Source organism: Nannospalax galili, unplaced genomic scaffold, assembly GCF_000622305.1.
Source record: "Nannospalax galili isolate Female #2095 unplaced genomic scaffold, S.galili_v1.0 scaffold131, whole genome shotgun sequence".
Classification (NCBI taxonomy): Eukaryota; Metazoa; Chordata; class Mammalia; order Rodentia; family Spalacidae; genus Nannospalax; species Nannospalax galili.
Genome location: NW_008332088.1, coordinates 3039109 through 3055029, shown reverse-complemented (window position 1 = coordinate 3055029; position 15921 = coordinate 3039109). Strand labels below are relative to the sequence as shown.

The following is a 15921-nucleotide window of genomic DNA, read 5'->3' as shown; positions in this document are numbered from 1 at the left end:
ATTTCTATTTGGTTATTTCTTAGATTCTACCTTCTGATGAAATTCTCCATTTTCATGTGTGCTGTTCACCCACTCTCCAATAGTTTTTAGAATATCAATCATGTTAACTCTTATTCCTTGACAGGTAATTCTAATATCTGAGTAAATTCTGAGGTGACTGAGGGTCTAAAACTCCCAGAGGTTATATGCTTTTGTCATTATGCAAGCAGACACATAAACATCCAAAAGTCCTGGATAAGTAGAGCCCAAATTTTCTTACTTATACAACAACGCTTGCATTTCCTTCTCACCCCTGGTAGCTTAGTGATTTGCCTCCTTTCTGTTCCACTGTATCTTTTTTATCACTCAAGCTGAAAGGTTCTTCTGTGACTTTAACTTCTGGTAGGTTCAATAAGCCTTATGGTCTATTTTTGTAGCTATGATATAAACAAAGCTTCCTCTAATTTGTTACTTACTACAAAGAATGAGGGGGGCTATAACTACAACTTTTCAACTGTGTTATTTTTAGACCTATCTTGTTTGACTTACAAAATATAGTTAGTAACTAGAAATATTTGTTGACTAAATGAATCTCTATTTGCATTTCCTTTTCCTCATCCTCTTCCAAACATTCTCTAATCATTCTGATTATTTCCTTCATTACTTGAAACAACCTTTTCATTTATTTCTCTTAATTTATAACTTGTAGACATAATATACTTCTTAGTATGAATGCTGATAAATTAAGAAAATATACTTTTAATCTCCTACAAATCTTAGGTTTTATTTCATCATACTTTTTTTGTTTTGTTTTTGTAGGTGGTCATACTTATAATTTTGAAAAGATTTGGAAAGCATAGTTCAATGTGCATGATCAATGACAATTTGAAGAGGCCTCTTTGCTGACTTCATCTGACTTCTTCTATATGTGCATTCACACATGCCTATAGGTTGGCTGAATTTCTGTGTGTGTGTGTATGTGTGTGTATGTGTGTGTGTGTGTGTGTGTGCGTGCGCTGTTTTATTTTGTTTTAGTTTTGTTTTCATAACAGGGGGCCTCATATAACCTAGGCTGGCCTTAGGTTTGGCTTTGAAATTCTGATCCTCCTGCCCCTACTTTCTAGGGGTTGTGATGACAGGAACATGTCACCCTACCTGACTAAGGCTGTGTATTTACTTGCCTCATTGTGCCTCATAAAGGTAACATAAGTAAGGAAGTAAAGGTTTATTTTGGTTCACAAGTCCATGGTTGTGATGGCTAATCCTGGGTGTCAACTTGATTGGATCTGGGATTAACTGAAATGAAAGAGATCTTCTTGTTTGGATCACCTAAGCCGGAAGACACACCCTAAATGTGGGTGTTACCTTCTGATGGCAGCCGGTATAAAAGACCAAGGCAGAGCAGAATGCCAGGCTTTTGCTGCTTGCCTTCTCTCTCACTGGTAAGTTCGTCTTGCTGCTGTAGACTGAAGACTAGCTGATCTTTTGGAATTTGTCAGACCTTCAGCACCAGATTGGGACGACTAAGACATCCAGCCTTGTGGACTGAGCGACTACGGATTCTCAGCCTCTCCAGTGTGGTGCAGCCATTGTTGGACTACTCGGACTCTATCCTGTGAGCTAAGCTGATAAATCTTTATACATATTCATTCTACTGGTTCTGTTTCTTTGGAGAACCCTGACTAATACAATGGTGTGTTCCATCCTGACAGTGAAGTCATGGCAGCCTGAGCTTGAGGTAGTTCATCACATTGCATCCACAGTCAGAAAGGAAAAAGAGATCAGTGCTCATTATCAGTTCCTTTTCTCCTTTTCATAAAATCTGGGCCCCAGTCCATGAAATAGTTTCTTCACTTACGTTTAGGATGAGTGTTTCCACCTCAATTTGCCTAAATCTAGATAAACTCTAATAGACATGTCCAGAGGCTAACTTCATCTAGATAATCCCTCATAAACAAGCCCAGAAGTTTGTCTCCTAGGATTCTAGTTCCTGTCAAGGTGACAGTATTAACCATCACAGGTTGACTGGGTATTGTTTGGTCTAAACTGAATTTGAGTGCAACAACCAGGATGATTATGAAGGAACAGAATCTTCCAATTTTCTTCAAATGTCACTTTCCTTTCCTTATTCTGTACGGTTTGAGACCTTTGTTCTCCATGTGGGAGATGTTTACAAAAGAAATTGAGAACACTAATTAGAATTTATTTTTGTATTTATAACTGTATTATGTTTTCCCTAGAGTCAGACTTGTTTATCATGGGCTATCTCTTTCCTTCTAATGGTTTTACTTAAGAGGTCTGTATTCTTGGTTGTCAGTTGTATGTATGACTGATTATACTTGAACAGTAAGGTGGCCAAAGACATTAGGTAAAATTCTACTGCTGCTTTTCTAACAAATATCTCCTGAATGAGAGTATGAACTATCTGTTTATAATACTTCAGCTCTCAGTGTTCATTAGAATGAGTATCGGAAGGAAACAGAGCAAATTTAGACAACTGCCAAACAGACCTTTCTTCTTTGAAGGTGAAGCCATTCAGTTCAATTATTTTTTCTGTCCAGTTGTCCTTTTCATCTGACCATATTTTCTGACCTGTTTCTTTGAAAACACTGGATACTTCAATTAGATCACTTCTTCACTCTATCAGGATGAACACTAATTTCCTCTAACTGTATGGGTTTCAGTTCATTTAGATAAAAGTGTTATAGGTTTGCATATGGAAAAGCATTTCTTTTTCTATTTATAGAGAATAAAATGAAAGTGTTCTAATAATTATATTATTTTAATACTGTTTTTAAATGGATAATCCTCTGCACCCCCACCCAACCACTTCCAGGTTGTACAATGCTCTACACACTTGACATGGTACTTCCTCGTAGAGGTTCTCTTGGGTCTGGAGATGTGTTCCATGACACCCATTACTCTAATATCTGCCCAGTTTTTTGCTCAATATGCCTTCAGTACTGCTAGAATCATTAAAAACTTCTGATGGGAATTTTTCATTACTGTGACACTTCAATATTAGAAGTAATTTTACAATTATTAACTAACAGCATTTCTATATCACTTCTATGAGAAAAGGAGATTTGTGTATAATAGAAATGTGTGGCTTCAAAATCAAGGACCACAAGTAATTAAACATGTAATCAATTATGTTAAGGGAAAAAAGTTAATATAACATATGAGTAATCACTTCCTATATCAATGACAAATACTTCAAATACTTTGGCTTCAGAATATTTAATCAGTGTTCTTAACAAATTTCCACCACTATTGCTTAACTGGTAATACAAATTTATTACCATCTTTCAGAGGTATGTGAGATATGCCATTATAGGTATCTTTCCATCTGAGAAGAAACAATTTTTAATTTCTTCAAAAAATATTTTCAGATAAAAGAAAGGTAAATGTGAAACATGATCTCTATTGTCTAAGATTTCTAAATTTTCTTAAAAATATGTTTAATAGTAGAAATAGATTTAACACATGTATAAATTTGTAGAAATATTTTCTTCTGTGTTGATACTGTTATATATAAGCTTATACCTAAACAATGAGGCTTTCTCTAAGGTAATTACACATCTGGAGTTAGCTGGATAACTTTTTGAACAGAAAAATCAAGGACCAAATTCTTAATCAGATTCTGGCAAAAGTAAGTTGTTACCACTGCCCTTGGAAATGACCAAGATGATATATCATGTTCCACATGAGCAAACTTTGACAAATGAAAAATTGCTTTTGGAACTTATAGGAGTTTTATATTGGACTAAACAACTGAATCTACCCCTGATTTAATTAGTTTTATAGCTGAGCAAAAAAAAATTTAGTGGAGGAAGGGTTTATTTTGGTTCATAGTATCACAGGAACTTCAGTTCATCATGGCAGGGAAGGTAGAGTAGAGCGCCTCCATCCATAACTATGAGAGCGTTGTTCCAGGCTGAATTCCAGAAGTGTAGCCATAGATGCTGTTTTTCTTTTAACTTTGTATGTGATGCGGAGGGTGTGCATGTGTGTGCAGGTGTGTGTGTGTGTGTGTGTGTGTGTGTGTGTGTGTGTGTGTGTGTGTGTGTGTGTGTGCATGTTCATGGGGAGGCCAGAGATTGAGGTTGTGTGTCCTCCTTTTTTTCCACAGTATGTTTTGAGACTGAGGCTTCACTCATTCACCAACAATGACAGTTGAGCAAGTGCCAGCGATCGTCCTGTCTCAACCCACCAGAGCTGGGACTGCAATAATGTGGTGATGTGGGTGATGGAGATTTGAATCCATGTCTTCATGCTGGCACGGCAAACACTTTACTGATTGCCACCTCCCTAGACTTCAGATGTTCTTTTACTTTTATTCATTCCTGTGAAACTAAACATTAAGTACGTTCTTTTGGGCATGTACCATAAGAATCTCTTATGAATAATAGTCTATGCTCTCCTCTACATTTCTTCTAAGATAATGGACTCTGTGCAAAGGCACCCAATCTTGAATTTATTTACAGAACAGCACCTCCCCAATTGAGAATATGTACATAGGAGGCTTTTCAGATTAGCACCAAGAGTTTATAATTCATTAGCCAGACTTTATGTCACAGAAGCCCATGTTCTATATAACACAGGAATTGTTGTCAGAAGTGGGGTGTTTAGTATCTCAGTAACTCAGAGCTGAATGATAGTGGATTTCCCCATGAAGACTGAAAAGATTGGTAACTATAAGATGTTTGGCAAAGCATCTGGAAATGTATGACCTACAGCAATTTGGAAGACAGGCCAAACTCACGCTAAGTCAGTTATTCTAAACAGTTGAGTCAGTGTCATACCATGCTACATATAAGGTTTTAACTTTAGTGATGTAATACAGGCAACCTTAATTAAGAATATTTTTATTTTTCTGGTCTTTGCAAAGGAAAATAGATCTAAATAAAAACTATGGCAAAAATATGAAAAATCTACTGTTTCCAGACTTTACACATTAAAATAAAATTCCAAGAGAGACAAATACCTATGAGAATTCAACACTGTAATTCAGAACAGTTTTTTCATTATCTATTATTGCACAACATTTCACCACAGGCAGTGGTCTGAATTTTGGTCTCCACAGGCAACAGGTCCCAATCCTTGTAATCTCCAAATGTTTCTATATATGATACTTTCTGTATATGACATTTTTATTTTTTAATAATTTATTTATTTTTAAAAATTTATGTGTATGAGTGTATTGCCTGCATGTTGGTAAGTGCACCTGTGTTGTGCAACACCCTTAAAAGTCAGAAGAGCGCATTGACTCCCCTGGAGCTGGAATTGCAGATGGTTGTTAGCCATCATGTGGGTGCTGGAATTTGAACCTGGGTCCTCTGTAAGTACAGCCAGTGCTCTTATCTGCTGAGCCATCTCTCCAGCTCCAAGGCCTTCATCTTGTGAAGGTCATTAGAATGCAGTATAATTAATGAACAGGAGAGTGGTAGAGAAGGTCTGGGGACACCAGTTGGAAAGGACAGGCTGTGGATCAGATGAATAAGTAGAACTAAGCAGTAGAAATTAGGAGAAGCAGTCACATTTAAAAACATGATAGATTGGGTCTAGGGAAGTAGCTCAGTTGGTCACGTGCTTTCCTAACATGCGTGAAGCCCTGGGTTCAATCCTTACCACCATATAAACTGAGGATGGTGCTGCACAACTGTAATCCCGGGATACAGAATATCCCAAACCATCTTATTCAACTATACACTCACTTTCCAGATGGCACCCTCCCATAGCCTCCCTCCCACCACTAGAGCCCTGATATCCCTGCTACTGTCTGCTGTGTTGTTGGCACCCCCAGCCATTCCCCACTACTTGTCCATCTGGTGAATCTAGTCAGCCTATCTAGAGGTCTTTGTTAATTTATATGTGTGAGTGTTTTTCCTGCTTGTATGTAAGTATGCCCATGTCATGCAATGCCAGTGGAGGTCAGAAGAGGGCATCAGATCTACTGGAACTAGAGTTACAGATGATTGCTGGCCACCGTGTGGGTGCTGAGAACTGACCTGGGTCCTCTGCAAGAGCAGCAGATGAGTGCTCTTAACCCTTGAGCAATCTCTCCAGGCCCAGTGTATGAGGTTTTCAAAATGAGTGACTGTTTTGAATTTACCCATTGGCCTTAAAATCCATCAGAGTATTCTGGTAAGAAGAAGAAAGTAGGAAATGAGATTCATAGGGGAAGACAATGTGAACGGGAGTCAGACAGTAAGCAAAGAATTTAGTAGATGTGAGAAACAGAGGCCAGGACCAGAGTCTCCCTTATTGTTTCCAGAACAAACATGGTTCCACCGAAATGCTGACTTTAACATAATGGAATTAATTTGGGACTTCTAGACTCTGGAACTGGGGGAGGAAAAGAAATCATTTTTTTGATAAAAGTTATGACAATCTGTCATAGCATCCACAGGAAAAGCAACAAACCCTAAGCCAGATAATGACAACATTCAAATTCTTAGTGTTTCTCTGGGAAAGGAATTCAGAAAAGCCTAAGCGTTCTTGTCCAGAGTAGCACTTGAATTTTGTTGCTGTAGCTCAGAGTACTTTAGCTGATACAACTACCATTTATCCCAAGTTACTTTCTGATTAAATTATCCTTGTTTTCTAACTCATGACATTAGATACAGGGACAGTTTGATCCTCTTAGCACATAGCAAAAATTATTAATTTATAAATGTTATAATTTAAGCTATATTTCTTTATAGAGTCCTGAAGTATATTTCAAAAGTTAGTGGCTTAGTGCAAGGATTTGCCTATTCTCAGTATCTTCGGGATTTTTTGTTTTCTGACTTGGCTTCATTTTCCTGCTGGGTTCGGGTGGCTGAGAACATCAGTGGCACTGAAATGGCTGCTCCGAGCCAGAAGCTGAGGGAACTCTCAAGCCAGCTTTTTTCCCTCTCAAGGCCCCTCTGCTGTGATGCCTGGAATGCCTGTGAATCATTTGGGTCATTTCTCTCTTTTCCTCTTCACTCACTCATCTTGCCCAGAACTTCACGTCTGGTTTCATGAGAATGAAAATGCATGCTGCCAAGTCTCTTAAGCAGGCCCTGGAACTCATTTGCTGTGCTTTGAGAAAAGAGTAACAAGCCATATACAGTCAGGGGCACAAAATGGATTTTGTGTCTTCGGTGGAAGGGATTGTTGGGAGCCACCTGTCGATTTGCTGATCTGTGATAATAAACATGCCATTAAGCCAAATGTGATTATTCCTTCCTCTCAGCACTATTGCACTTTTATTTTTACTGTGATGTATAAAGAATACTTGCTTTCTGTGAAGCAAGAAATTGTTTTAAAAAAGATTGTATATTAAAATATATTACTTGTGTATAAATTCAAGACAGTTCTTTGCTAAAGGGCAACTATTAAAAATAATCTAATTATCAGTATAAAGAGGCAAAAGTGATAGTGTACTAAATTACAGTTATACTTTCTAATTCATTTACTGTTCTTTCTACTAAGTCATGGTAATTATACATATTAATGGGGTATAGTGTGGCATTTCCACACGTTTACAGCATGTAGTAGTTAAATTTAAGTTCAGTTTTTTTTTTCTGCTCTCCTCCTCCACACACAACTTTCCCAGTCTCTAATAATCACTGTTCTATATTCATTTCAAAAACTTTTAGCTTCCATGTATGAAAGCGTACAATGCTTGTCTTCTGTTTTGGATTTAAAATACATTAAGTCCCTTAGTTTTCCTTCTTTATTATTAACGAATAATAGTCCATTGGGTAATATATACCATATTCTCTTTATTCGTTTATCTGATAGGAAACACCTAGGCTGATTCATCCTAACTATGGCAAATGTGCCAAGTTAAACATGGTAACTTTTGGTATGTTGATTTCATTTTTTAATACATGCCCAGAAATGTTGGTTCATTTGGAAGATCTATTTTTAGTTTTTTTCACAAAATTTCTCACTGCTCCCTATGGTGTTTATATTAATTTACATCCTGATTTACAATGAGGATAATTACTTCTCTTTCTAACATGCTTGAAATGGCATCTGCTTTTCATTTTGAGTTGGATATTCCTGATGACTAATAATACTGAACATGTTTCTCATGTATTTTATGGCTGCTTTTTTTCTTTGGAGACATGTCTATTCAACTTATTTGCCCACTTTAAGCTATAATATTCTGTTGTTGCTATTCATGTTTGAACTCCTATGATTGTATGTGGACTCCCAGTCAGAGGAATTGTTGCTGTATATTTTCTTTCATGCTTTCATTGTCTCTTTATTCTACTCATTGTTTCCTGTTCTGTAAACACACTTTATTTTTAATTTGATATAATCCTATTTCTCAGGTGTTGGTTTTATTTCCTGTACTTTCAGAAAAATCTTTGCCAGTGACAATGTCATCCAGTGTTTCCTTTGATTATTCTAGTAGTTTCAGAGAAAAGGTCTGGTGTTTAGATTATTGATTCCTTTATTTTTAATTAGTTCTTTTTTTTATTTTATAGAGTGATAGAGAGAGGTCAAGTTTCAATCTTCTGTATGTTTTCCCAACAACTTTTGTTGAACAGACTGTCCTTTTATTTGTATGTTTAGGCCACCTTTGTTGTCACCCAGCTGGCTGTGATACACAATATGCTTCTAGGATGTCTGTTCTGTTTGTCCAGGTATCTGATTCCAATGTCAGTAGCATGTTTTTCCAGTAGTTATGGCTCTGTACTATGTTTTGAAATCAGATATCGAAATGCATCCAGCAATGTCGCTTTTGCTCAAGATCATTTTGGTTATCCAGGGCTTAAATGCTTCTGTTGAAATTTAGGAATTATTTTCTAGTGCTGTGAAGAATATCATTTGTACTTTGTTATTGTTTTTGTTTAAGCATAGCTTTATTTATTCATTTTTGGAGTATTTTTTATTGTTTGAGACTTTCATATATGCAAGCAATGTATGAGCAAGTTCACTCTCCATTCCTTCCCCTTCTGTTCTGCCTTATCTACCCCCAGTCACTTTTCCTTCCCAACTTCATGTCCTCTGTTTTTAAACCCATTTTGCTCATTTAGTACTGTCCTTATGCACATGGGTTTATGAGCTTCTGCTGAAGCAAGAGTAGCCCCTCATAGCCTACATCCCAAAAGACTGATTCTCCCTTCCCCCAAAGTCATCAAATGTCAGTAGTTCATCAGTTGGGGGTGGGACATTTTGGCAGTCTCTGCTCTCCATGCTGGGATTTTGTCTGACTTGATCTTGTACAGGTCTTGTGCATGCTGTCATAAGCACTGTGAGTTTATAAGTGCAACTGCTATGTTGTGTCCAGAAATTACTGATTCACAATTGTCATCTACTACCTCTGGTTATTGCAATCTTTCTGTCCTTTCTTCTTCATTCATCCCTGAAGTTGAGATGAGGAAGTTTGATATGAAAGTTCCATTTAGGGCCAAGCATTCTGGTCTCTTACTCTCTAAATGTTGACCTGTTGTGAATCTTCATATCAATTTCAATCTACTGCATAAAGAAGCTTCTCTGATGAAGGTTGAGAGTTGTACTAATTTATGGGTATAACGACACATAATTAAGAGTCAGTTTAATACTATATCCATTTAACAGATTAATAGTAGTAGCCTTTCCCCTGGGGCCTATTACCTGTCTAACCATGGGTTTTTGACCCCATTAATGATACAAGTCCTGAGTTCTATACAGCTTGTGAAGCAAACATTAAAACCAACCAGAAAGTGGTTTGTTATTCCCATGACAACTCTCTATTGCAGCTATGGGCATATCTTGCCAAGCTCTTCTTTACTGTAGCTCACAGGGTTCACAGCTGGGTAAGACTGCTGATCACTTTCCTCTCCTAGTAGTTTGCATGGTAACTTCCAACAATATGAAAGCTAGCAGGTAGGGATAAAGCTTCCAGGTTGATACCCGCTTGATTTCTCCACCTTCCATAATGCAACTATATTGTGTCTTACCATGAAGTTTTAGAGGGTAATCAACTAACACAAGAAACTTTCTGGAAAAGTCATATGGAAACCTACAATTGTAGAAGCTTCCTAAAACATACACACATACATTTATAAATGGAGTTACCTTACAATGGAGAGACAATATTTCTCTTAGATACCATATATTATCAAATAAAAAGCTCAGTGCCAGGAAAGTGTTATGCTTTTTGGAGTTGCGGTCAGTGGGTTCCCATAGACTCCCAAACATTATAGGCTATTATCACTACTATTTTGATGGGAATTATAATTTCATATGTAAAGTAAATAGTATGTCATTTTTAAAAACTATTACTTCTTGAAGTCTAGGAACATAAAAGTCTTTCCATTTTTTCTTAATTCTTCAGATTCTGTTATCAGAATTTTGTTATTTTGATTGTGGCATTGTTTTATTTCCTCAATTAAGTTTATTCTTAAGTATTTTATTTTTTCTTTCTAACTATCATGAAGAAAATGGCTTACATTATGTTTTTCACTTCAAATTCATAATTGGTGTGTAGAAGTATTAATGCATTTTGTATGCTGACTTTTGCATCCTGCCATTATATTTAATTTATCTAATATTCCTTTCATCAACTCTTTAAGTTTTTGATATATATAGCATCATGTCATCTGCAAATAGATAATTTGACTACTTCCTCCTTATTTATATTGCTTTATTAATTGTCCATAGCCATAAATAAAATTCCCTGTAGTATATCAGATAAGTAGGGACAGTGGACACCCTAGTCTTGTTCCTGAAAATGTATTTCAGATTTGTTTTCTCATTCAGTGTGATGTTTGCTGTTGAGTTATGACCGGAAGCTATCTTTATCGTGTTGATGTATGATTTTTTATACCTAACACAATTACAAATTATGTCACATAATCAGAGATTTCATCATTAAGTAATTTTGAATTTTATCAAATGCTTTTTTTTAGTTATGAGTTTGTGCTTGGTAGTTTTAGTGTCAACTTGACACACCTAGGTTGAGGGAGCTTCAATTGAGGAATTTCCTCTCTCGGACTGGCCATTGGCCATGTCTGAGGGGCATCTTCTTGATGAGTGATGTGGGAGGGCCCAGCCCACTGTGGGTGGTGCCACCCCTGGGCAGGTGGGCCTGTGTTGCGTAAGAAAGCAGGCTGAGCAGGGGCCAGGAGAGCAAGCCAGTAAGCAGCGTTCCTCCATGGCCTGTGCTCCAGCTCCTGCTTCCAGGTTCCTGCCCTGAGTTCCTACCTTGGGCTCCCTAATGAACTGTGACCTGGGAGATGTAAGCTGAATAAACCCTTTCCTCCCCAAGTTGGTAGTGGTCAGAGTGTTTTGTCACAGCAAAGAAGAAACAAACCAGGACAGAGTTAAATTCTTTTTTAATTTAATTTTTAATTATTGAGAATTATTGAGAATTTCATAAATGCATATAAGGTGTTTTGATCAAATCCATGCCAACTCCCTCCCCTCCAACATTCCCCCCTCTGAAGAGGTAACACTAAAAACTTTTAAAGATTAGATACAAGCTTCCAAATACTTTTGACATTTTTGGCTTTTGGAACAGAGTATGTTGCTAACAGGCCCAAGGACATTTTGACTTTTAGCCAAGAAACTGGCTACATTTCATTGAGGTCTTTTTACCCTAACTGCCTAGCCAATTCCTACCTCCTATTCTTATCACACCGTCCTCTGAAGGGGTTACTCAAATTGCCAATAGGGAATAGGTATGCAGACAGATCTGGTTTCTTCCATGCTGAACAGGGGAGCAGGGTGAGGCAACTGGAGTACCCCTTCAGTGTGTCTGTCTAAAAGACTCCCAAATTTCATAACTCTTGTCTCTAAGGGGAGAAGAAAGCCTTTGAATCATGAATAGGAGGTGTGAAGGAAAAGTAAAGACAAGAGTAATTAGCATTACAAGTTCTAGACAGGAAACTAGAAAAAAGTGAGAACAGGGCAATTTTCAAATGCTCATATGAGAGTCCATTAGAATTTCTTGACAAGGACTTCCAAAAGCATCCCTCTATTGGGTTCATCCTCATTTTTCTCTTGTCTTCCAAAGCTGGACTAGTTGGCTGAGGAGAGTGGCTGGATACTAAGGTGAGGGTCCAGTGACCCTGCTTGGCAGTCCTTTAATGAATGAGCACAACTCTCAAAAAGCCCAATTATGACTATGTTTAGTGATCATGCTCAGCCGATGTCATGATGATGGTAGTTATTTCATACAGAAGGGACTTACATATAGCATCATCTTATTAAAAAGACCTGGAATTTAAAAGGATTTGCTGCTAGGAGCCACATATGATGGAGAACATGCATCGTTTGTTTTTCTGAGTCTGTGTTACTTCACTTAGTATAACAGTTTCTAGATCCATCCATTTACCTGCAAATTTCATTATTTCATCTTTCTTTACTGCGGACTAGAACCCCATTGTGTAAATATACCACATTTTTGTTAACTACTCATCAGTTGAGGGACACTTAGGTTGCTTCCATCTCTTAGCTATTGTGAAAAGAGCAGCAACAAACATGGTTGTACAAATGTCTCTACAAAAGAATGAGTCCTTTGGGTATATGCCAAGGAGTGGTATAACCAGGTCATATGGTAGGTTCATTTTTAGATTTTAAGAGTTCTTCACACTGTTTTCCATAGAGGCTGCAAGAGTTTGCAATCCCACAAGCAGTGAATGATCATTCCCCTTTCTTCACATCCTAACCAGCATTTGGTATCATTTGTTCTCTTGATCCTAGCCAGTCTGATCGGGGTAAGGTGATACCTTAGGGTGGTTTTAATTTGCATTTCCCTAATTACTAACAATGTTGAACACTTTTGAGATGCTTCTTAGCCATCTTTATATAGTCCTTTGAAAACTCTCTGTTTAGATCTTTAGCCCATCTTTTAATTGGGTCATTTGGTTTCTCGATTCTTTGTTTTTTGAGTTCTTTATATATTTTAGATGTTAAACTTCTGTCAGATGTGTCACTGGTGAAGCTTTTTTTCCACTCTTGGTTTTCTCCTCACTTTTTTGATTATTTCTTTTGCTGTACAGAAGCTTTTTAGTTTAATGAGGTTCCACTTATTGATTGCTGAACTTAATTCCTGAACAACTTCTGTCTGATTTAGTCAATCCTTTCCTACACCTATATCCTGTAAGTTACTGCCAATATTTTCTTCTAATAGTTTCAGAGTTTCCAGTTTCACATTGAGGTCTTTGATACATTTGGAGTTGACTTTTGTGCACGTCAAAAGACAAGGCTCTAGTTTCATTCTTCTACAGGTGGAGATGCATTTTTACCAGCACCATTTGTTGAAGATGCTGTCTTTCCGCCATTGTGTATTCTTGACACCTTTGTCAAATATCAGGTGGCTGAAATTGCATGTACTCAGGTTTGGTTCCTCAATTATGTTCTGTTGATTTATGTGTCTGTTTTTATGCCAGTACCATGCTGTTTTTATGACTGGCTCTGTAGTATACTTTGAGATCTGGTATAGTAATCCCCCTGGTGTTGCTCTTTGTGCTCAGGGCTGCTTTGGCTATCCAGGGTTTTTTGTGCCTCCATATGAATTTAAGGATACATTTTCCTAATTCTGTGAAGTATGTCATAGGGGTTTTGATTGGGATTGCATTGAATCTATATATTGTTTTTGGTAGGTAGGATGGTCATTTTAAAAACATTAATTCTTCCATTCCATGAACATGGGAGGTACTTCCATCTCCTGGTGTCTTCCTAATCACTTTCTTTAATGATTTAAACTTTTCATTGTAGAGATGCTTGGTGTCTTTCATCAGATTTATTCCAAGATATTTTATTTTATTTTATTTGCAGCAATTGTGAATGGGAGCCTTTCCCTGTATTTTTTCTCCAGTTGCTTGTTATTTGTATATAGAAATGTTACCGATTTTTGTAAATTGATTTTATACCCTGCCACTATACTGAAAGTGTTAAACAGTTCTAGGAATTTTCTGGTGGAACATTTGGGATCTCTTAGGTATAGTATCATATCATCTGCAAAAAGTGATAGTTTGACATCTTCTTTTCCAATTAGTACTCCTTTAATTTCCTTCTCCTGTCTCATTGTTCTTGTAAGAGTTTCAAGCACTATGTTGAAAAGGAGTGGAGATAATGGACATCCTTGTCTGTTTCCCGATTTTAATGGGAATGCTTGCAGTTTTCTCCATTTAGAATTATTTTGGCTGTGGGTTTACTGTATATAGCTTTAATTATGATGAGGTATGTTCCCTCCAGTCCAATTCTGTCTAGGACTTTGAACATAAATGCATGCTGAATTTCATCAAAAGCCTTTTCTGCATCTATTGAGATGACAATGTGATTTTTGTCTTTGAGTCTATTTATATGATTAATGACGTTTAATGACTTGCGTATATTGAACCATCCCTGCATCTCTGGGATAAACCCTACTTGATCAGCTGTCAGGCTGTCCCCTGGGTTCTCAGGCCCTCTGGTAGTTGGAGGCCAGAGGGAGGCCAGAACCCCATACTCTGGTTGTCTACTAAGCTCTGAGCAGCTACCCCTATGGAGGAGATCTGAACCTACCCTCTCAGGCTGTCTGCTAGGATCTCAGCCTTAGCCTACCAAAGCCAGATCTCTCAAATGCTTTTTCCATATCTTTTTAGATGACCATATGATTTTTTAATAGTTCACAAGATTGTAACGTTTTATATTTATTGATTTTCATATAATAAAACATTGTTGCCTCCCTGAGCTAAATATAAACATCCTATGTAATCATCATTTTATGTACTGTTGAAGTTAATGTGCTAGTATTTTGTTGAAAAATTTTATATCTTCATCAGGGGTATAGTGGTCTAATATTTTTTTTTCTGTTATTGTGTGTTCTTATCTGGTTTTGGATATACAGTAGGACTGCCTTCAAACAATGAGTAAGAAGGTTCCATCTTTCCAGTCACTTAGAACTAGTCTGAAAAGAATTGGCACTTGTTCATCTTTAAGTTTAGTGATATTCAGTAGTAAGATCATCAAATTTGGAGCTTTCTTTGTTGGGAGGCTGACCATTTCTGAATCAATTTCATTACTTGTTAGTGTTCTATTCAGGTTACTAACATCCTCATGGTTCATTTTTGCAGAGCCACATGAGTCCAGAAATTATTAATCTCCTTCAGGTTTTCCAGTTTTGTTAACAAATAGTCTTTGCATAAAAATCCCTAGTGATTTCTTGTATTTTGGTAAGATCAGATTTAGTAACTTCTTTTTCATCTCTAATTTTATATACTTAAGTGTTCTGGGATCCTACTTCCTTGCCTAGGGTCTTTCAATTTTGTTTTTCTATTTAAACAAAACATTGTATTTATTATTTTTATTTTATGTGTATAAGTGTATTTCATGCATGTGTGTAACTGCACCTGTGTCATGTAATTCTCAAGGAGGTCAGAAGATGGCATCAGATTCCCCTGGGACTGCAGTTAGGGTGGACTATGTTAGCCACCATGTGGGGACTGGGAATTTGCCCTGGGTCCTCTACAAAAGCACTCAGTTGTCTTAACTGCTAAGCCATCTCTCCAACAACTTTTATTTATTTTTTAAAAAATATTTTATATAATGTCGGGAGCTGGAGAAACAACATTCATTACCAAAAAATATAATATAGCTCTACAAACAGTTGACTTAAGCAGGACATTCTGCTTGCACAAGTAACCTTGGGAGAGAATTTATGGCAAGGTTATCTTTCTCTTCCCCTTGCAAACAGTTCTCGGAAAAATGAGTCATGCAGTAATCTCTGGGAACACCTGGTGGTCAGTCACATTGCTGAATTGCTCAGTCCCCCTCCCGTACCCATAAAAATGCTGTAACCTTTGACCAACTTCTTCAACCCCTTCTAAATACAAACTGTATATAAGAAAAGCTTGCAATACAATAAAGCGACCCTTGACAAGTGGACTTGCTTGGGCTCCGTCTCCTCTTTCTCGCCCGTTTTTCCTTTCAGGGAGTGGTCCCCCTCGAGCTTTACCTGTACAGGGTCCCCGCAGGCAGGGGCAAGTG

General features: G+C 37.3%; 1 pseudogene; it reads left to right on the top strand.

Annotated features, from left to right (window-relative positions):
- The window catches only part of LOC103729216, a 46317-nt pseudogene that overhangs the window by 15188 nt on the left and 15208 nt on the right, over positions 1-15921 (top strand).